The following is a 21,883-nucleotide window of genomic DNA, read 5'->3' on the forward strand; positions in this document are numbered from 1 at the left end:
TTAGGGCCCATTGTGACATTCAGGGGACCCCCCTTTGTCCCCAGGACCCATTCTGATACCGTGGGGACCCCCTTTGTCCCCAGGGCCCATTGTGACATGCTGGGGACGCTCTTTGTCCCCAGGGCCCATTGTGACATCCTGGGGACCCTCCTTGTCCCCAGAGCCCATTGTGACATCCAGGGGACCCCCTTTGTCCCCAGGGCCCATTGTGACATCCTGGGGACCCTCCTTGTTCCCAGAGCACATTGTGACATCCAGGGGACCCCCTTTGTCCCCAGGGCCCATTGTGGCACCATAGGGACCCCCTTTGTAACTGGGGCCCATTGTGACATCCAAGGACCCCCCATTGTCCCCAGGGCCCATTGTGATATCTGGGGGACCCCCTTGTTCCCAAGGCCCATTGTGACATCCTGGGGACCCCCCCTTGTCCCCAGGGCCCATTGTGACATCCCAGGACCCCCCATTGTCCCCAGGGCCCATTGTGACATCCTCGGAACCCCCTAGGTACCAGGGCCCATTGTGACATCCTGGGGACCCCCCCTTGTCCCCAGGGCCCATTGTGACGTCCCAGGACCCCCCATTGTCCCCAGGGCCCATTGTGGCACCATAGGGACCCCCCCTTGTCCCCAGGGCCCATTGTGACATCCCAGGACCCCTCCTGGTACCCAGGCCCCATTGTGTCATCCTGGGGACCCCCCTTGTCCTCAGGGTCCATTGTGACAACCCAGGACCTTACATTGTCCCCAGGGCCCATTGTGATATCTGGGGGACCCCCTTGTTCCCAAGGCCCATTTTGACATCCTGGGGACCCACCCTTGTCCCCAGGGCCCATTGTGACATCCCAGGACCCCCATTGTCCCCAGGGCCCATTGTGACATCCTCGGCACCCCCTTGTCCCCAGGGCCCACTGTGACATCCTGGGGACCCCCCCTTGTCCCCAGGGCCCATTGTGACGTCCCAGGACCCCCCATTGTCCCCAGGGCCCATTGTGACATCCTGGGGATCCCTCCTTGTCCCCAGGGCCCATTGTGATGTCCCAGGACCCCCCATTGTCCCCAGGGCCCATTGTGACGTCTTCTGCACCCCCTTGTCCCCAGGGCCCATTGTGACATTCAGGGGACCCCTCTTTGTCCCCAGGGCCCATTCTGACATCCTGGGGATCCCTCCTTGTCCCCAGGGCCCATTGTGACGTCCCAGGACCCCCCATTGTCCCCAGGGCCCATTGTGACGTCCCAGAACCCCGCATTGTCCCCAGGGCCCATTTTGACACTATGGGGACCCCCTGTTGTGCCCAGGGCCCATTGTGACACCGTGGGTAGCACCTTTGTCTGCAGGGCTCGTTGAGACATCCCAGGACCCCCCATTGTCCCCAGGGCCCATTGTGACATTCAGGGGACCCCCCTTTGTCCCCAGGACCCATTGTGACATGCTGGGGACTCTCTTTGTCCCCAGGGCCCATTGTGACATCCTGGGGACCCTCCTTATCCCCAGAGCCCATTGTGACACCCTGGGGACCCCCCCTTGTCCCCAGGGCCCATTGTGATGTCCCAGGACCCCCCATTGTCCCCAGGGCCCATTGTGATATGCTGGGGAGCCCTCTTTGTCCCCAGGGCCCATTGTGAAATTCAGGGGACCCCAACTTGTCCCCAGGGCCCATTGTGACACTATGGGGACCCCCCCTTGTCCGCAGGGCCCATTGTGACATCCTGGGGACACCCCCTTGTCCCCAGGGCCCATTGTGACATCCTGGGGATCCCTCCTTGTCCCCAGGGCCCATTGTGACGTCCCAGGACCCCCCATTGTCCCCAGGGCTCATTGTGACATTCAGGGACCCCCGTTTGTCACTGGGGCCCATTGTGACATCCCAGGATCCCCCCTAGTCCCCAGGGCCCATTGTGACATCCTGGGGACGCTCTTTGTCCCCAGGGCCCATTGTGACATCCTGGGGACCCTCCTTGTCCCCAGAGCCCATTGTGACATCCAGGGGACCCCCTTTGTCCCCAGGGCCCATTGTGGCACCATAGGGACCCCCTTTGTCACTGGGGCCCATTGTGATATCCCAGGACCCCCCGTTGTCCCCAGGGCCCATTGTGACAACCTGGGGACCCCCTTTGTCCCAAGACTTCATTGTGACATCCTGGGGACCCCCCTTGTCCTCAGGGTCCATTGTGACAGCCCAGGACCTTACATTGTCCCCAGGGCCCATTGTGATATCTGGGGGACCCCCTTGTTCCCAAGGCCCATTGTGACATCCTGGGGACCCACCCGTGTCCGCAGGGCCCATTGTGACACCATGGGGACCCCCCCTTGTCCTCAGGACTCATTCTCACATCCTGGACACCCCCCATTGTCCCCAGGGCCCATTGTGACATCCACTGCACCCCCTTGTCCCCAGGGCCCATTGTGACATTCAGGGGACCCCTCTTTGTCCCCAGGGCCCATTGTGAGATCCTGGGGACCCCCCCTTGTCCCCAGGGCCCATTGTGACGTCCCAGGATCCCCCATTGTCCCCAGGGCCCATTGTGACATCCTCGGCACCCCCTTGTCCCCAGGGCCCATTGTGACATCCTGGGGACCCCCCCTTGTCCCCAGGGCCCATTGTGACGTCCCAGGACCCCCCATTGTCCCCAGGGCCCATTGTGACATACTGGGGATCCCTCCTTGTCCTCAGGGCCCATTGTGATGTCCCAGGACCCCCCATTGTCCCCAGGGCCCATTGTGACATCCTCTGCACCCCCTTGTCCCCAGGGCCCATTGTGACATTCTTGGACCCCTCTTTGTCCCCAGGGCCCATTGTGACATCCTGGGGACCCCCCCTTGTCCCCAGGGCCCATTGTGACGTCCCAGGACCCCCCATTGTCCCCAGGGCCCATTGTGACATTCAGGGGACCCCCCTTTGTCCCCAGGGCCCATTCTGATACCGTGGGGACCCCCTTTGTCCCCAGAGCCCATTGTGACATCCAGGCGACTCCCATTGTCCCCACGGCCCATTGTGGCACCATAGGGACCCCCTTTGTCACTGGGGCCCATTGTGACATCCCAGGATCCCCCCTAGTCCCCAGGGCCCATTGTGACATCCTGGGGACGCTCTTTGTCCCCAGGGCCCATTGTGACATCCTGGGGACCCTCCTTGTCCCCAGAGCCCATTGTGACATCCAGGGGACCCCCTTTGTCCCCAGGGCCCATTGTGGCACCATAGGGACCCCCTTTGTCACTGGGGCCCATTGTGACATCCCAGGACCCCCTCTGGTCCCCAAGGCCCATTGTGACATCCTGGGGACCCCCTTTGTCCCAAGACTTCATTGTGACATCCTGGGGACCTCCCTTGTCCTCAGGGTCCATTGTGACAGCCCAGGACCTTACATTGTCCCCAGGGCCCATTGTGATATCTGGGGGACCCCCTTGTTCCCAAGGCCCATTGTGACATCCTGGGGACCCACCCTTGTCCCCAGGGCCCATTGTGACATCCCAAAACCCCCCATTGTCCCCAGGGCCCATTGTGACATCCTCGGCACCCCCTTGTCCCCAGGGCCCATTGTGACATCCTGGGGACCCCCCCTTGTCCCCAGGGCCCATTGTGACGTCCCAGGACCCCCCATTGTCCCCAGGGCCCATTGTAACATCCTGGGGATCCCTCCTTGTCCCCAGGGCCCATTGTGATGTCCCAGGACCCCCCATTGTCACCAGGGCCCATTTTGACATCCTCGGCACCCCCTTGTCCCCAGGGCCCATTGTGACATCCTGGGGACCCCCCGTTGTCCCCAGGGCCCATTGTGACGTCCCAGGACCCCCCATTGTCCCCAGGCCCCATTGTGACATTTTGGGGATCCCTCCTTGTCCCCAGGGCCCATTGTGATGTCCCAGGACCCCCCATTGTCCCCAGGGCCCATTGTGACATCCTCTGCACCCCCTTGTCCCCAGGGCCCATTGTGACATTCAGGGGACCCCTCTTTGTCCCCAGGGGCCATTGTGACATCCTGGGGATCCCTCCTTCTCCCCAGGGCCCATTGTGACGTCCCAGGACCCCCCATTGTCCCCAGGACCTATTGTGACATTCAGGGGAGCCCCTTTGTCACTGGGGCCCATTGTGACACCATGGAGACCCCCGCTTGTCCTCAGGGTCCATTGTGACATCCTGGCCACCCCCTTGCTCCCAGGGCCCGTTGTGGCACCATGGGGACACCCCCTTTGTCCCCAGGGCCCATTGTGACATCCCAGGACCCCCCTTTGTCCCCAGGGCCCATTGTGACATTCTTGGACCCCACTTTGTCCCCAGGGCCTATTGTGACACCATGGGGACCGCACCTTGTCACTGGGGAACCATTGTGACACCATGGGGACCCCCCCTTGTCCTCAGGACTCATTCTCACATCCTGGACACCCCGCATTGTCCCCAGGGCCCATTGTGACATCCTCGGTACCCCCTTGTCCCCAGGGCCCATTGTGACATTCAGGGGACCCCTCTTTGTCCCCAGGGCCCATTGTGAGATCCTGGGGACCCCCCTTCTCCCCAGGGCCCATTGTGACATCATGGGGATCCCTCCTTGTCCCCAGGGCCCATTGTGATGTCCCAGGATCCCCCATTGTCCCCAGGGCCCATTGTGACATCCTCGGCACCCACTTGTCCCCAGGGCCCATTGTGACATCCTGGGGATCCCTCCTTGTCCGCAGGGCCCATTGTGATGTCCCAGGACCCCCCATTGTCCCCATGGCCCATTGTGACATCCTCTGCACCCCCTTGTCCCCAGGGCCCATTGTGACATTCAGGGGACCCCTCTTTGTCCCCAGGGCCCATTGTGACATCCTGGGGACCCCCCCTTGTCCCCAGGGCCCATTGTGACGTCCCAGGACCCCCCATTGTCCCCAGGGCCCATTGTGACATTCAGGGGACCCCCCTTTGTCCCCAGGGCCCATTCTGATACCGTGGGGACCCCCTTTGTCCCCAGAGCCCATTGTGACATCCAGGTGACTCCCATTGTCCCCACGGCCCATTGTGGCACCATAGGGACCCCCTTTGTCACTGGGGCCCATTGTGACATCCCAGGATCCCTCCTAGTCCCCAGGGCCCATTGTGACATCCTGGGGACGCTCTTTGTCCCCAGGGCCCATTGTGACATCCTGGGGACCCTCCTTGTCCCCAGAGCCCATTGTGACATCCAGGGGACCCCCTTTGTCCCCAGGGCCCATTGTGGCACCATAGGGACCCCCTTTGTCACTGGGGCCCATTGTGACATCCCAGGACCCCCTCTGGTCCCCAAGGCCCATTGTGACATCCTGGGGACCCCCTTTGTCCCAAGACTTCATTGTGACATCCTGGGGACCCCCCTTGTCCTCAGGGTCCATTGTGACAGCCCAGGACCTTACATTGTCCCCAGGGCCCATTGTGATATCTGGGGGACCCCCTTGTTCCCAAGGCCCATTGTGACATCCTGGGGACCCACCCTTGTCCCCAGGGCCCATTGTGACATCCCAAAACCCCCCATTGTCCCCAGGGCCCATTGTGACATCCTTGGCACCCCCTTGTCCCCAGGGCCCATTGTGACATCCTGGGGACCCCCCCTTGTCCCCAGGGCCCATTGTGACGTCCCAGGACCCCCCATTGTCCCCAGGGCCCATTGTAACATCCTGGGGATCCCTCCTTGTCCCCAGGGCCCATTGTGATGTCCCAGGACCCCCCATTGTCACCAGGGCCCATTTTGACATCCTCGGCACCCCCTTGTCCCCAGGGCCCATTGTGACATCCTGGGGACCCCCCGTTGTCCCCAGGGCCCATTGTGACGTCCCAGGACCCCCCATTGTCCCCAGGCCCCATTGTGACATTTTGGGGATCCCTCCTTGTCCCCAGGGCCCATTGTGATGTCCCAGGACCCCCCATTGTCCCCAGGGCCCATTGTGACATCCTCTGCACCCCCTTGTCCCCAGGGCCCATTGTGACATTCAGGGGACCCCTCTTTGTCCCCAGGGGCCATTGTGACATCCTGGGGATCCCTCCTTGTCCCCAGGGCCCATTGTGACGTCCCAGGACCCCCCATTGTCCCCAGGACCTATTGTGACATTCAGGGGAGCCCCTTTGTCACTGGGGCCCATTGTGACACCATGGAGACCCCCGCTTGTCCTCAGGGTCCATTGTGACATCCTGGCCACCCCCTTGCTCCCAGGGCCCGTTGTGGCACCATGGGGACACCCCCTTTGTCCCCAGGGCCCATTGTGACATCCCAGGACCCCCCTTTGTCCCCAGGGCCCATTGTGACATTCTTGGACCCCACTTTGTCCCCAGGGCCTATTGTGACACCATGGGGACCGCACCTTGTCACTGGGGAACCATTGTGACACCATGGGGACCCCCCCTTTTCCTCAGGACTCATTCTCACATCCTGGACACCCCGCATTGTCCCCAGGGCCCATTGTGACATCCTCGGTACCCCCTTGTCCCCAGGGCCCATTGTGACATTCAGGGGACCCCTCTTTGTCCCCAGGGCCCATTGTGAGATCCTGGGGACCCCCCTTCTCCCCAGGGCCCATTGTGACATCATGGGGATCCCTCCTTGTCCCCAGGGCCCATTGTGATGTCCCAGGATCCCCCATTGTCCCCAGGGCCCATTGTGACATCCTCGGCACCCACTTGTCCCCAGGGCCCATTGTGACATCCTGGGGATCCCTCCTTGTCCGCAGGGCCCATTGTGATGTCCCAGGACCCCCCATTGTCCCCATGGCCCATTGTGACATCCTCTGTACCCCCTTGTCCCCAGGGCCCATTGTGACATTCCGGGGACCCCTCTTTGTCCCCAGGGCCCATTGTGACATCCTGGGGACCTCCCCGTGTCCCCAGGGCCCATTGTGACGTCCCAGGACCTGACATTGTCCCCAGGGCCCATTGTGACATCCTCTGCACCCCCTTGTCCCCAGGGCCCATTGTGACGTCCCAGGACCCCCCCTTGTCCCCAGGGCCCATTGTGACATTCAGGGGACCCCCCTTTGTCCCCAGGGCCCATTCTGATACCGTGGGGACCCCCTTTGTCCCCAGGGCCCATTGTGACATGCTGGGGACGCTCTTTGTCCCCAGGGCCCATTGTGACATCCTGGGGACCCTCCTTGTCCCCAGAGTCCATTGTGACATCCAGGGGACCCCCTTTGTCCCCAGGGCCCATTGTGGCACCATAGGGACCCCCTTTGTCACTGGGGCCCATTGTGACATCCCAGGACCCCCCCTGGTCCCCAGGGCCCATTGTGACATCCTGGGGACCCCCTTTGTCCCAAGACTTCATTGTGACATCCTGGGGACCCCCCTTGTCCTCAGGGTCCATTGTGACAGCCCATGACCTTACATTGTCCCCAGGGCCCATTGTGATATCTGGGGGACCCCCTTGTTCCCAAGGCCCATTGTGACATCCTGGGGACCCACCCTTGTCCCCAGGGCCCATTGTGACATCCCAAAACCCCCCATTGTCTCCAGGGCCCATTGTGACATCCTCGGCACCCCCTTGTCCCCAGGGCCCATTGTGACGTCCCAGGACCCCCCATTGTCCCCAGGGCCCATTGTAACATCCTGGGGATCCCTCCTTGTCCCCAGGGCCCATTGTGATGTCCCAGGACCCCCCATTGTCCCCAGGGCCCATTGTGACATCCTGGGCAACCCCATTGTCCCCAGGGCCCATTGTGACATCTGGGGGACGCCCTTGTCCCCAGGACCCATCCTGGCACCGTGGGGACCCTCCTTGTCACTTGGGCCCATTGTGACACCATGGGGACCCCCCCTTTGTCCCCAGTGCCCATTGTGACATTCTGCGGACCCCCCTTTGTCCCCAGGGCCCATTGTGACATTCAGGGGACCCACCATTGTCCCCAGGGCCCATTGTGACATCCTCGGCACCCCCTTGTCCCCAGGGCCCATTGTGACATTCAGGGGACCCCTCTTTGTCCCCAGGGCCCATTGTGACATGCTGGGGATCCCTCCTTGTCCCCAGGGCCCATTGTGACGTCCCAGGACCCCCCATTATCCCCAGTACCTATTGTGACATTCAGGGGATCCCCTTTGTCACTGGGGCCCATTGTGACACCATGGAGACCCCCGCTTGTCCGCAGGGTCCATTGTGACATCCTGGGCACCCCCCATTTTCCCCAGGACCCATTGTGACATTCTGGCCACCCCCTTGCTCCCAGGGCCCGTTGTGGCACCATGGGGACACCCCCTTTGTCCCCAGGGCCCATTGTGACATCCCAGGACCCCCCTTTGTCCCCAGGGCCCATTGTAGCACCATGGGGACCCCCTTTGACCCCAGAGCCCATTGTGGCACCATGGCAACCCCTTTTGTCCCCAGGGCCCATTGTGACATTCTTGGAACCCACTTTGTCCCCAGGGCCTATTGTGACACCATGGGGACCCCTCCTTGTCACTGGGGACCCATTGTGACACCATGGGGACCCCCCCTTGGCCTTCAGGACTCATTCTCACATCCTGGACACCCCGCATTGTCCCCAGGGCCCATTGTGACGTCCCAGGACCCCCCCTTGTCCCCAGGGCCCATTGTGACATTCAGGGGACCCCTCTTTGTCCCCAGGGCCCATTGTGAGATCCTGGGGACCCCCCCTTGTCCCCAGGGCCCATTGTGACGTCCCAGGACCCCCCATTGTCCCCAGGGCCCATTGTGACATCCTCTGCACCCCCTTGTCCCCAGGGCCCATTGTGACGTCCCAGGACCCCCCATTGTCCCCAAGGCCCATTGTGACATTCAGGGGACCCCCCTTTGTCCCCAGGGCCCATTCTGATACCGTGGGGACCCCCTTTGTCCCCAGGGCCCATTGTGACATGCTGGGGACGCTCTTTGTCCCCAGGGCCCATTGTGACATCCTGGGAACCCTCCTTGTCCCCAGAGCCCATTGTGACATCCAGGGGACCCCCTTTGTCCCCAGAGCCCATTGTGGCACCATGAGGCCCCTCTTTGTCACTGGGGGCCATTGTGACATCCCATGACCCCCCTTTGTCCCCAGTGCTATTGTGAAATCCTGGGGACCCCTCTCGTCCCCACGGCCCATTATGACACCATGGGGAACCCCTTTGTCACTGGGGGCCATTGTGACATTCCAGGATTCCACTTTGTCCCCAGGGCTCGTTCTGACACCTTGGGGACTCCCATTGTCCCGAGGGCCCATTGTGACATCCTGGGCAACCCCATTGTCCCCAGGGCCCATTGTGACATCCTCGGCACCCCCTTGTGCCCAGGGCCCATTGTGACATTCAGGGGACCCCCCCTTTATCCCCAGGGCCCATTGTGACATCCTGCACACCCCCCTTTGTCCCCAGGGCCCATTTTGACATTCAGGGGACCCACCATTGTCCTCAGGGCCCATTGTGAGGTCCCAGGACCCCCCATTGTTCCCAGGGCCCATTGTGACATCCTCGGCACCCCCTTGTCCCCAGGGTCCATTGTGACACTATGGGGACCCCCCATTGTCCCCAGGGCCCATTGTGACATTCAGGGGACCCCTCTTTGTCCCTAGGGCCCATTGTGACATCCTGGGGACCCCCCCCTTGTCCCCAGGGCCCATTGTGACGTCCCAGGACCCCCCTTTGTCCCCAGCGCTATTGTGAAATCCTGGGGACCCCTTTCGTCCCCAGGGCCCATTGTGGCACCATGGGGAACCCCTTTGTCACTGGGGGCCATTGTGACATTCCACGATTCTACTTTGTCCCCAGGGCTCGTTCTGACACCTCGGGGACTCCCATTGTCCCCAGGGCCCATTGTGACATCCTGGGCAACCCCATTGTCCCCAGGGCCCATCGTGGCACCGTGGGGACCCTCCTTGTCACTTGGGCCCATTGTGATACCATGGGGACGCCCCCCTTTGTCCCCAGTGCCCATTGTGACATCCTGCGGACCCCCCTTTGTCCCCAGGGCCCATTGTGACATTCAGGGGACCCCTCTTTGTCCTCAGGGCCCATTGTGACATCCTGGGGACCCCCCCTTGTCCCCAGGGCCCATTGTGACGTCCCAGGACCCGCCATTGTCCCCAGGGCCCATTGTGACATCCTGGGGATCCCTCCTTGTCCCCAGGGCCCATTGTGACGTCCCAGGACCCCCCATTGTCCCCAGGGCCCATTGTGACATTCAGGGGCCCCCGTTTGTCACTGGGGCCCATTGTGATATCCCAGGACCCCACATTGTCCCCAGGGCCCATTGTGACTTTCAGGGGACCCCACTTGTCCCCAGGACCCATTTTGACACTGTAGGGACCCCCCCTTGTGCCCAGTGACCATTGTGACACCGTGGGTACCACCCTTGTCCGCAGGGCCCATTGTGACATCCTGGGAACAGCCCCTTGTCCCCAGGGCCCATTGTGACATCCTGGGAATCCCTCCTTGTCCCCAGGGCCCATTGTGATGTCCCAGGACCCCCATTTTCCCCAGGGCCCATTGTGACATCCTCGGCACCCCCTTGTCCCCAGGGCCCATTGTGACATTCAGGGGACCCCTCTTTGTCCCCAGGGCCCATTGTGACATCGTGGGGACCCCCCCTTGTTCCCAGGGCCCACTGTGACGTCCCAGGACCCGCCATTGTCCCCAGGGCCCATTGTGACATCCTGGGGTGCCCTCCTTGTCCCCAGGGCCCATTGTGACGTCCCAGGACCCCCCATTGTCCCCGGGGCCCATTGTGACATTCAGGGGACCCCCTTTGTCACTGGGGCCCTTTGTGACATCCCAGGACCCCACATTGTCCCCAGGACCTATTGTGACATCCTGGGGACCCCACTTGTCCCCAGGACCCATTGTGACACTATGGGGACCCCCCCTTGTGCCCAGGGCCCATTGTGACACCATGGGTACCCCCCTTGTCCGCAGGGCTCATTGTGACATCCCAGGACCCCCTATTGTCCCCAGGGCCCATGGTTACATCCTGGGGACCCCATTGTCCCCAGGGCCCATTGTGATATCCTGAGGACCGCCCTTTGTCCCCAGGGCCCATTGTGACATTCAGGGGCCCCCGTTTGTCATTGGGGCCCATTGTGACATCCCAGGACCCCACATTGTCCCAAGGGCCCATTGTGACTTTCAGGGGACTCCACTTGTCCCCAGGACCCATTGTGACACTATAGGGACCCCCCCTTGTGCCCAGTGCCCATTGTGATACCGTGGGTACCACCCTTGTCCGCAGGGCCCATTGTGACATCCTGGGGACACCCCCTTGTCCCCAGGGCCTATTGTGACATTTTGGGCATCCCTCCTTGTCCCCAGGGCCCATTGTGACGTCCCAGGACCCCCCATTGTCCCCAGGACCCATTGTGACATTCAGGGGACCCCCTTTGTCACTGGGGCCCATTGTGAAATCCCAGGACCCCACATTGTCCCCAGGGCCCATTGTGACATCCTGGGGACCCCCCCTTTGTCCCCAGTGCCCATTGTGACATCCTGCGGACCCCCCTTTGTACCCAGGGCCCATTTTGACATTCAGGGGACCCACCATTGTCCTCAGGGCCCATTGTGAGGTCCCAGGACCCCCCATTGTCCCCAGGGCCCATTGTGACACTATGAGGACCCCTCCTTGTGCCCAGGGCCCATTGTGACACTGTGGGTACCACCCTTGTCTGCAGGGCTCATTGTGACATCCCAGGACCCCCCATTGTCCCCAGGGTCCATTGTGACATTCAGGGGACCCCCCTTGTCCCCAGGGCCCATTCTGATACCGTGGGGACCCCCTTTGTCCCCAGGGCCCATTGTGACATCCTGGAGACGCTCTTTGTTCCCAGGGCCCATTGTGACATCCTGGGTACCCCCTTTGTCCCCAGGGCCCATTTTGGCACCATAGGGACCCCCTTTGTCACTGGGGCCCATTGTGACATCCCAGGACCCCCCCTGGTCCCCAGGGCCCATTGTGACATCCTGGGGACCCCATTTGTCCCAAGACTTCATTGTGACATCCTGGGGACCCCCCTTGTCCTCAGGGTCCATTGTGACAGCCCAGGACCTTACATTGTCCCCAGGGCCCATTGTGATATCTGGGGGACCCCCTTGTTCCCAAGGCCCATTGTGACATCCTGGGGACCCCCCCTTGTCCCCAGGGCCCATTGTGACATCCCAGGACCTTACTTTGTCCCCAGGGCCCATTGTGACATTTTGGGAATCCCTCCTTGTCCCCCGGGCCCATTGTGACGTCCCAGGACCCCCCATTGTCCCCAGGGCCCATTGTGACATCCTGGGGATCCCTCCTTGTCCCCAGGGCCCATTGTTACATCCCAGGACCCCCCATTGTCCCCAGGGCCCATTGTGACATCCTCTGCACCCCCTTGTCCCCAGAGCTCATTGTGACATTCAGGGAACGCCTCTTTGTCCCCAGGGCCCATTGTGACATCCTGGGGACCCCCCATTGTCCCCAGGACCCATTGTGACATTCAGGGGACCCCCTTTGTCACTGGGGCCCATTGTGAAATCCCAGGACCCCACATTGTCCCCAGGGCCCATTGTGACATCCTGGGGACCCCCCCTTTGTCCCCAGTGCCCATTGTGACATCCTGCGGACCCCCCTTTGTACCCAGGGCCCATTTTGACATTCAGGGGACCCACCATTGTCCTCAGGGCCCATTGTGAGGTCCCAGGACCCCCCATTGTCCCCAGGGCCCATTGTGACACTATGAGGACCCCTCCTTGTGCCCAGGGCCCATTGTGACACTGTGGGTACCACCCCTGTCTGCAGGGCTCATTGTGACATCCTGGGGACCCCTTTGTCCCAAGACTTCATTGTGACATCCTGGGGACCCCCCTTGTCCTCAGGGTCCATTGTGACAGCCCAGGACCTTACATTGTCCCCAGGGCCCATTGTGATATCTGGGGGACCCCCTTGTTCCCAAGGCCCATTGTGACATCCTGGGGACCCCCCCTTGTCCCCAGGGCCCATTGTGACATCCCAGGACCTTACTTTGTCCCCAGGGCCCATTGTGACATTTTGGGAATCCCTCCTTGTCCCCCGGGCCCATTGTGACGTCCCAGGACCCCCCATTGTCCCCAGGGCCCATTGTGACATCCTGGGGATCCCTCCTTGTCCCCAGGGCCCATTGTTACATCCCAGGACCCCCCATTGTCCCCAGGGCCCATTGTGACATCCTCTGCACCCCCTTGTCCCCAGAGCTCATTGTGACATTCAGGGAACGCCTCTTTGTCCCCAGGGCCCATTGTGACATCCTGGGGACCCCCCCTTGTCCCCAGGGCCCATTGTGACGTCCCAGGAACCCCCATTGTCCCCAGGGCCCATTGTGACATCCTGGGGATCCCTCCTTGTCCCCAGGGCCCATTGTGACGTCCCAGGACCCCCCATTGTCCCCAGGACCTATTGTGACATTCAGGGGACCCCCTTTGTCACTGGGGCCCATTGTGACACCATGGAGACCCCCGCTTGTCCTCAGGGTCCATTGTGGCATCCTGGGCACCCCCCATTTTCCCCAGGACCCATTGTGACATCCTGGCCAACCCCTTGCTCCCAGGGCCTGTTGTGGCACCATGGGGACACCCCCTTTGTCCCCAGGGCCCATTGTGACATCCCAGGACCCCCCTTTGTCCCCAGGGCCCATTGTGGCACCATGGCAACCCCTTTTGTCCCCAGGGCCCATTGTGACATTCTTGGACCCCACTTTGTCCCCAGGGCCTATTGTGACACCATGGGGAGCCCTCCTTGTCACTGGGGACCCATTGTGACACCATGGGGACCCCCCCTTGTCCTCAGGACTCATTCTGACATCCTGGACACCCCGCATTGTCCCCAGGGCCCATTGTGACATCCACTGCACCCCCTTGTCCCCAGGGCCCATTGTGACATTCAGGGGACCCCTCTTTGTCCCCAGGGCCCATTGTGACATCCTGGGGACCCCCCCTTGTCCCCAGGGCCCATTGTGACGTCCCAGGACCCCCCATTGTCTACAGGGCCCATTGTGACACTATGGGGACCCCCCCTTGTGCCCAGGGCCCATTGTGACACCGTGGGTACCACCCTTGTCCGCAGGGCCCATTGAGACATCCCAGGACCCCCCATTGTCCCCAGGGCCCATTGTGACATTCAGGGGACCCCTCTTTGTCCCCAGGGCCCATTGTGACATCCTGGGGACCCCATTGTCACCAGAGCCCATTGTGATATCCTGGCGACCACCCTTTGTCCCCAGGGCCCATTGTGACATCCCAGGACCCCCTTTGTCCCTGTCGAGGGTTAGGATTGCGGGGTGACAATCAAACCCTGGCAGATGTGTTGTCAACGTCCTCTCCCCCCCCAATTCCCCCTTTTTCCCCTCCCTCTCCCCCTTCCCACTCAGCACAGGCGATCGGGAGGGGAAGAAGCACAGAGGGGAGAGACCTGGAAAAGTTCAAGATGTTTTACTGATGCTACCAATAAGAACAGAGAAAATAATACAAATATACAAAACCAATCTTGTAAGTCTGAGCAACTGCGGAGCCAGCACCCAAAGTCCTGGATTGGACTCTGTAGCCAACCGGAGCTGGATTCAGTCTCTCACTGGCCTCAGTTCACAGGGACGACCAGCAAGGTCCTCTCCTGATGTCGGCCATGAGGAGAAAAGGGCCGAGATCCTCGTGATCTCCCGCTTTTATATGAAGTATTCACGTGAACGGAATGTTATACACAGTTGGTCACCGGTTTCTCGTTGCCCCTCTCGCGAGATGTGCATCCGTGCTTATCAATAAGTTTTCATTCCCTTGCTGGGTTTAACCAAAACATGTGTCCGGTTCTCCAGGAAAATGCAGCTGATATGAAGCTTGAGCTGACAGTCAAATTCACTAAAAGAGAAACTTGTTTTTACCAAAACCAGGACATTCCACCCCTTATAATATGACATTCACTGAATACTTAAACCTTATCAATACAATCTATCAATACAATCTAATTAATCACTACTACTATATATATATATATATATATATACATATGTACATATATACACAGGAGTAATTAATCAGTGGACCATCCTTTGAAAAGTTCATTAAGTTCATTTTGTCACCACAGTCTCCCAGGGCAGGGAAAATGGTCCAAGTGCATCTCATGACCCCTGTTGGTGGGTTAAGGACACCAACTTCGAAGAAGGTGTCGGGCGCCACTCGAAGAAGCCAGCGCTGGTTTCATCACCATTGTCTTGATCTGAAAGACACTTATTAAACATTGTTAGTGCGGCAATTCACATCGTACAGTTCAGCATTGCACATTTTCACCTGAAATCAAATCCCCGTGAGGTTCACACCGAACTTCTCCATCCTTAAGCATCACCCACCAGGTGCTGCCAGGTCCCTGGGCGAAAACAATCCCACGAATAGGTTTGCCTGTGCCCGATGCAGGAGGAACCCAGACTGCCTTTCCTAACATATTTTTCATGTGTACTACAGGGACTTTATCTCCTTCTACAGTCCATAGAATTTCTGATTGGGCAGGCCCGGCTCGATTGGTTGATCCCCTGGTGTTGACCAACCAAGTGGCTTTTGCTAAATGTGAATCCCAGTTTTTAAAGGCTCCACCACCAAGTGCCTTTAGTGTAGTTTTTAACAAACCATTGCACCTTTCAGTTTTCCCAGAGGCTGGTGCATGATATGGAATATGATACACCCACTCAATACCATGTTCTTTGGCCCAATTGTCTATAATACTGTTTTTGAAATGAGTACCATTGTCTGATTCAATTCTTTCTGGCGTACCCGGCCACCAAAGGACTTGCTTCTCAAGGCCCAAGATGGTATTTCGGGCTGTAGCAGGAGGTGCGGCAGATGTTTCCAACCATCCAGTGGTTGCTTCCACCATTGTAAGTACATAACGCTTACCTTGGCGTGTTTGTGGAAGTGTAATATAATCAATCTGCCAAGCTTCTCCATACTTATACTTTAACCATCGCCCCCCATACCATACAGGTTTTAACTGTTTTGCTTGTTTGATTTCGGCGCAAGTTTCACATTCATGAATAACGTGTGAAACAGTGTCCATAGTTAAATCCACCCCTCGATCACGAGCCCGTTTGTATGTTGCATCTCTACCTTGATGCCCTGAAGCACCATGGGCCCACCGAGCTAGGAAAAGTTCACCTTTATGTTGCCAGCCCAAGTCCACCTCAGCTACTTTAATCTTAGCAGCTTGATCCGCTTGTTGGTTGTTTCGATGTTCCTCGGTGGCTTGACTTTTAGGCACATGAGCATCTACATGACCAACTTCCCCAGGCAGGCTCTCCAGCCGAGCAGCAATGTCTTGCCACAGCGTGGTTCCCAATGGTTTCACCTCTGCGCTGCCAGTTACTTTTCTTCCATTGCTGTAGCCACCCCCACAAGGCATTTGCTCCCATCCATGAGTCAGTATAGAGACAAAGCATTGGCCACTTCTCTCGTTCAGCAATGTCCAAAGCCAGCTGGATGGCTTTCACTGCTGCAAACTGACTGGATTCACCTTGTCCTTCAGTGGCTTCTGTAACTTGTCGTGTGGGACTCCACACAGCAGCTTTCACCGTCGATGTTTTCCTACAGACGACAGGATCCATCTGTGAACAGTGCACACTGCTTATCAGTCTCTGAAAGCGGATTATATGGTGGTGCTTCTTCAGCACGTTTTACTTCCTCCTCATCTGGAGACATCCCAAAGTCTTTGCTTTCTGGCCAGTCTGTAATCACTTCCAAGATCCCTGGACGGTTGGGACTCCCAATTCGAGCTCATTGCGTGATCAGTGCAATCCATTTACTCCATGTAACTTCGGTGCCATGATGTGGAGAGGGAACCGTCCCTTTGCACACCCAGCTCAGCACCGGCAGTCGAGGTGCAGGAGGAGCTGTGCTTCAGTGCCCATCACTTCTGAAGCAGCTCCAACTCCTTCATATGCTGCCAGTATCTCCTTTTCAGTTGGAGTACAGTTGGCCTCAGATCCTTTGTATCCTCGACTCCAAAAACCTAAGGGTCGACCTCGGGTTTCTCCTGGTGCTTTCTGCCAGAGGCTCCAGGTAAGTCCATTATCTCCGGCTGCGGTGTAGAGCACATTTTTAACATCTGGTCCAGTTCGGACTGGTCCCAGGGCCACCGCATGAGTTATCTCACACTTCATTTGTTCAAAGGCTTGGCGTTCAGGGCCCCACTCAAATTGGTTCTTTTTACGAGTCACTCGATAGAGAGGCTCACAATGTGGCTGTGGTCAGGAATGTGCATTCTCCAAAAACCTACAACGCCCAAGAAAGTCTGTGTCTCCTTTTTATTAGTAGGTGGAGACATTGCTGCAGTTTTGTTGATCACATCCACTGGGATCTGACGACGGCCATCTTGCCATTTTATTCCTAAAAACTGGATCTCCCGTGCATGTCCCTTGACCTTGCTTCGTTTTATGGCAAAACCAGCATCCAAAAGAACAGGAATTATTCTCTCACCTTTTTTGAAGACTTCTTTCGCTGTGTCGCCCCATACGATGATGTCATCAATGTATTGCAAGTGTTCTGGAGCTTCACCTTGCTCCAGCGTGGTCTGGATCAGCCCATGGCAGATGGTAGCACTGTGGTCCCTGGGGTCATTGGTTGGGTCATGGAGTCACTGGTTGGGTGATGGGGTCATTAGTTGAATAATGGGGTCATTGGTTGAATGATGGGGTCATTGGTTGAATGATGGGGTCATTGGTTGGGTCATGGGGTCACTGATTGCGTGATGGGGTCATTGGTTGAACGATGGAGTCATTGGTTGGGTTGTGGAGTCACTGATTGGGTGATGGGGTCACTGGTTGGGTTCAGGATTGGTTGGTTGGATGATGATGATGATGGTTGGATGATGATGGTGGTTGGATGATGATGGTGGTTGGATGATGATGGTGGTGGTTGGATGATGATGGTGGTGGTTGGATGATGATGGTGGTTGGATGATGATGGTGGTGGTTGGATGATGATGGTGGTGTTTGGATGATGATAGTGGTTGGATGATGATGGTGGTTGGATGATGATGGTGCTCTATGCCAAGGATGCACGGAGCATCTGGGCCAGTCACAAGAGGATGCTTTTGGATATTGGGGTGCAGGGCTTTGGTGTGAAGGTTCGGGAGACAGACTTTTGGGTGCAGGGATTTGGGCACCAAGAGTTCTGGGTGCAGCATTTGGGTCTGCAGGGTTCAGGTGTTCAGGACCTGGGGGTGCAGGACTTGTGGGCTGGAGGATTTGAGCGTGCAGGGATTTGGGGTGAGGGATTTCAGGGTGCCAGTTATGGGAGGGAAGGATCTGGGGTGCAGGGTTAAGGGGTTTAGGATTTTGGGGTGCAGAGTTTAGGGTGCACGTTCTGGGCATGTATGATTTGAGAGTGCAGGGCTTTGGGGTACAGGATTTGGGGTGCAGGGTTTTGGGGTCAGGATCTGGGGGTGCAGGGTGTTGGGGAGAAGGATTTGGGGGTGCAGCATTTTGAAGTGCAGGGTTTGGAGGAGGGAGGTTTTGGGGGTGAAGGATTTGGTGGTTCAGGTTTTGGGGGTGCAGTGTTAAGGGCGTGGAGGATTAGGGGTGCAGGATTTGTGGGGTTCAGGATTTGGGGCTCCAGGGTATGGGAGGGAAGGATCTGGGGCTTCAGGATTTGGGGGTGCACCGTTTGGGGGTGCAGGGTTTAGAAGTCAGGTCTAAGAGTGCAGAGTTTGGGGTGCAGGGATTTGGGGGGAAATTTAAGGTTGCAGAGTGTGGGGTGCACAGGACTGGGGCACAGGATTTGGGGGTGCGGGGTTTCAGGGTTCAGGATTTGGAGGTGTGGAGTTTTGGGGTGCAGGGGATGGGGGTGAAGGATTTGAGGCTGCAGGGTGGTGGGGGAAGGATTTGGGGGTGAGAGATTTGGGGTGCAGGATTTGGGGGTGCAGAGTTTTGGGAGGCAAGGATCTGGGGCTGCAGGATTTGGGGGTTCAGTGTTTAGGGCAGCACAATCTTGGGGTGCAGGGGTTTGCACTGAAGGGTTTGGTAGAGCAGGATTTGGGGGTGCAGGACTTTCGGGTGAGGTTTGGGGTGCAGGGGTCGTGTGTTCAGGGATAGGGGTGCAAAATTTGAGGGTGCAGGGCTCTGGGTGCAGAGTTTGGGAGTTCAGGGTTTGGGGTGCAGGGTTTTTGGCAGGAGGATCTGAGGGTGCAGGATCTGGGGGGCAGGATTTGGGGTTCAGCATTTTCAGTGCAGGTTTGGGGGGACTTGATTTTAGGGTGCTCGCTTTGGGCTGCAGGATCTGGGTGCAGGATTTAGGGTTCGGGGTTCAGGGATGCAGTGAAGTGCGGGATCTGGGGTGCTCGATTTTGGGGTGCAGAGTCTTGCAGGAAGGATGTGGCGGTGCAGGGTTTAGGGTGCAGAATTCGGGGGTGTAGGGTTTTAGGGAGAAAGGCTTGGGGGTGCAGGTCTAGGGGGGTAAAATTTGGGGGCAAAGGGTTTGAAGGAGCAGGATTTGGGGTGCAGGATTTGGGGGTGCAGGGTTTGGGCGTGCAGTGCTAAGGTGGTGGAGGGTGCAGGGTTTGTAGTGAAGGTTTTGGGGTGCAGGATCTGGGGGTGCAGGATTTGGGCATGAATACTTTTGGGGTGCAGGATTTGAGGGTGCAAAATCTGATGGTGCAAGGTTTGGGTGTTCAAGATGTAGGCGAGCAGGATCTTGGGTTTTGGGGCACAGGGCTGGGTGAGGCCAGATTTGGGGTGCAGGTCTGGGTGAGGGATCTGGGGGTGCAGGGTTTGGTAGTGCGGGAATTGAGGGTGCAGAGTTTGGGGGGCAGGGCTTGGGGGAGCAGGAGTTTGGGGTTCAGAACCTGTGGGTGCAGAGTTTGGGGTGCAGAACCCGTGGGTACCGGGTTTGGGGAGGCAGAATTGGGGGTGCAGGGTTTTGGGGTTCAGGACATGGGGTTGAGGATTTGGGGGTGCAAGGTTTGGAAGTGCATTGATTAGGGGGAAGGATTTAGGGTGGTGGGATTTGGGGGCACGGGGTTTGGGGGTCAGCATTTGGGGGTGCAAAGCTTAGGGGGCAGCGTTTTGAGTGCAAGTTGGGGGAGGACTTGATTTTAGGGTGCAGGGTTTGGGGTGCGAGTTTGGGGATGGCAGCATTTCGGGTATACAGTTTGGGGGTGCAGGGTTTTGGGGAGCAGTATCTGGGGATACAGGATTATGGGATGTGCAGGGTTTGGGGGCGCAGGGTTCAGGGTTGCAGGGTTTGGTATCACAGGTTTGGGGGGTTCATGGCTTGGGAGGAAGGATTTGGGGGTGCAGAATTTAGGGGTGCACGTTTTAAGGGTGCAGAGCTTAGGGGGAAGAATCGGAGATGTAGGGGTTTTGGGGACATTATCTGGGGGTCAGGATTTGGGGTGCAGGGTTTTGAGGTGCAGGGTTCAAGTGTTCAGGGTTTGAGGGAAGGATCTGGAGGTGCAGGGTTTTGGAGTGGAGGATTTTGGGGTGCAGGGTTAGTTGGGATTTGGGGTTGCAGGGATTTGGGGTGCAGGGTTTGGTGGTGCATTGGTTTTGGGGGTGGAGGACTGGGGGACACAGGGTTTCAGGGTGCAGGATGTGGGGGTGCAGGATTTGGGAGTGCAGAGTTGGGGGGCAGAATTTTTGGTGCAGGGCTTTGGGGTACAGGACTTGGGGGTGCAGGGGTTTGGGTGGGGAATTTGGGGTGCAGGGTGCTGAGGAAGGATCTGGGGGTGCATTGTTTGGGGGGCTGGATGAGGAGGTGCACGATTTAGGGCTGCAGAGCCTGGGGGACAGGGGTTTGTTGGCAGAATGTGGGGGTGCGGGGTTCTGGGGTGCAGAGTTTGGGAGATCAGGGGTTTGGGGTGCAGGGGTTTGGGGGGAAATTTAACGTTGCGCAGTGTGGGTTGCATTGGTTTTGGGGTGAAGGATTTGGGGGTGCGGGGTTTGGGGGTCAGGATCTGGGGGTGAAAGGCAGTGGGGAAGGATCTGGGGGTGAGATATTTGGGGTGCAGGGTTTGGGATGCCAGGTTTGGGGTGAAGGGTTTGGGGGCAAGGATCTGGGGTGCAGGATTAGGGCAATCAGGGCTGGGGGGATAAGTTTGTGTGGGGCAGAATTTCGGGGTGCAGGGTCTGGGTGGGCAGGATTTCGGGGGATCCGGGCTTGGGAGTGCAGGATTTTGGAGTACAGGGTTTGGGGGTGCAGGCTTGGGGAGGCAGAATTTGGGGGTGCAGGTTTGGAAGGGTCAGGACCTCGGGGGGCACAGTTTGACAGCACAATGTGGGGTGCAGGATTTGGGAGAGAAGGATCTGGGGGGGCAGGGTTTGGGCTGAAGGGTTTGGTAGGGCAGGGGTTGGGGGGGCAGGATTTGCGGGTTCAGAACCTGAGGGTGCAGGGTATTGGGGAGCAGGATCTAGAAGGGCAGGGTTTGGGGGTGCAGGATTTTGGGGAGCAGAGTTTGGGGGTTCATGACGTGGGGATGGAGGAATTCGGGGCGCAGGGTTTGTGGGTGCAGGGTTCACATGTTTAGGACCTGGGGGTGCAGAATTTAGGTGTGCAGGGGTCTGGGGTGCTGGGTTTTGGGGTGCAGGATCAGGGGGTGCAAGGTTTGGAAGTGCAGGGTTTTGGGGTGCAGGGTTTGGGAAATCAAGGTTTGGGGTTCCAGGATTTGGGGGTGCAGTGTTAGGGGGTGAATGCTTTCGAGGGGCAGGGTTTGGGGGTGTATGATCTGGGGGTGAAGGGTTTCAGGGTGCAGGGTCAGGGGGAAGGATTTGGGGGGCAGGGTTAGGTGGGATGTGGGGCTGCAGGGTTTAAGCGTGCAGGATTTTGGGGTGTAGGGGTTTGTAGTGCAAGGTTCGGTAGGGCAGGATTTGGGGGTGCAGGGCTTTGGGGTGAGGGATTTCAGGGTGCCGGGTTTGGGAGGGAAGGATCTGGGGGTACAGGTTTTGGGGCTTTGGGCTTTTAGGGTGCAATTTGTGGAGCACGGGGTTTCAG

At 58.6% G+C, this 21,883-nt stretch overlaps 1 long non-coding RNA gene across 1 annotated transcript in view; it reads left to right on the forward strand.

Annotated features, from left to right (window-relative positions):
• The window catches only part of LOC139826752 (uncharacterized), a 31,026-nt gene extending 13,653 nt beyond the window's left edge, over positions 1-17,373 (forward strand). The window contains exon 3 of the long non-coding RNA XR_011736882.1: positions 14,290-17,373. This is a non-coding gene — a long non-coding RNA (uncharacterized lncRNA). The remainder of the gene's footprint in view (positions 1-14,289) is intronic.
• Positions 17,374-21,883: the final 4,510 nt, after the last annotated feature.

This window comes from Patagioenas fasciata, unplaced genomic scaffold (genome assembly GCF_037038585.1).
Source record: "Patagioenas fasciata isolate bPatFas1 unplaced genomic scaffold, bPatFas1.hap1 Unplaced_14, whole genome shotgun sequence".
NCBI classification, from domain to species: Eukaryota; Metazoa; Chordata; class Aves; order Columbiformes; family Columbidae; genus Patagioenas; species Patagioenas fasciata.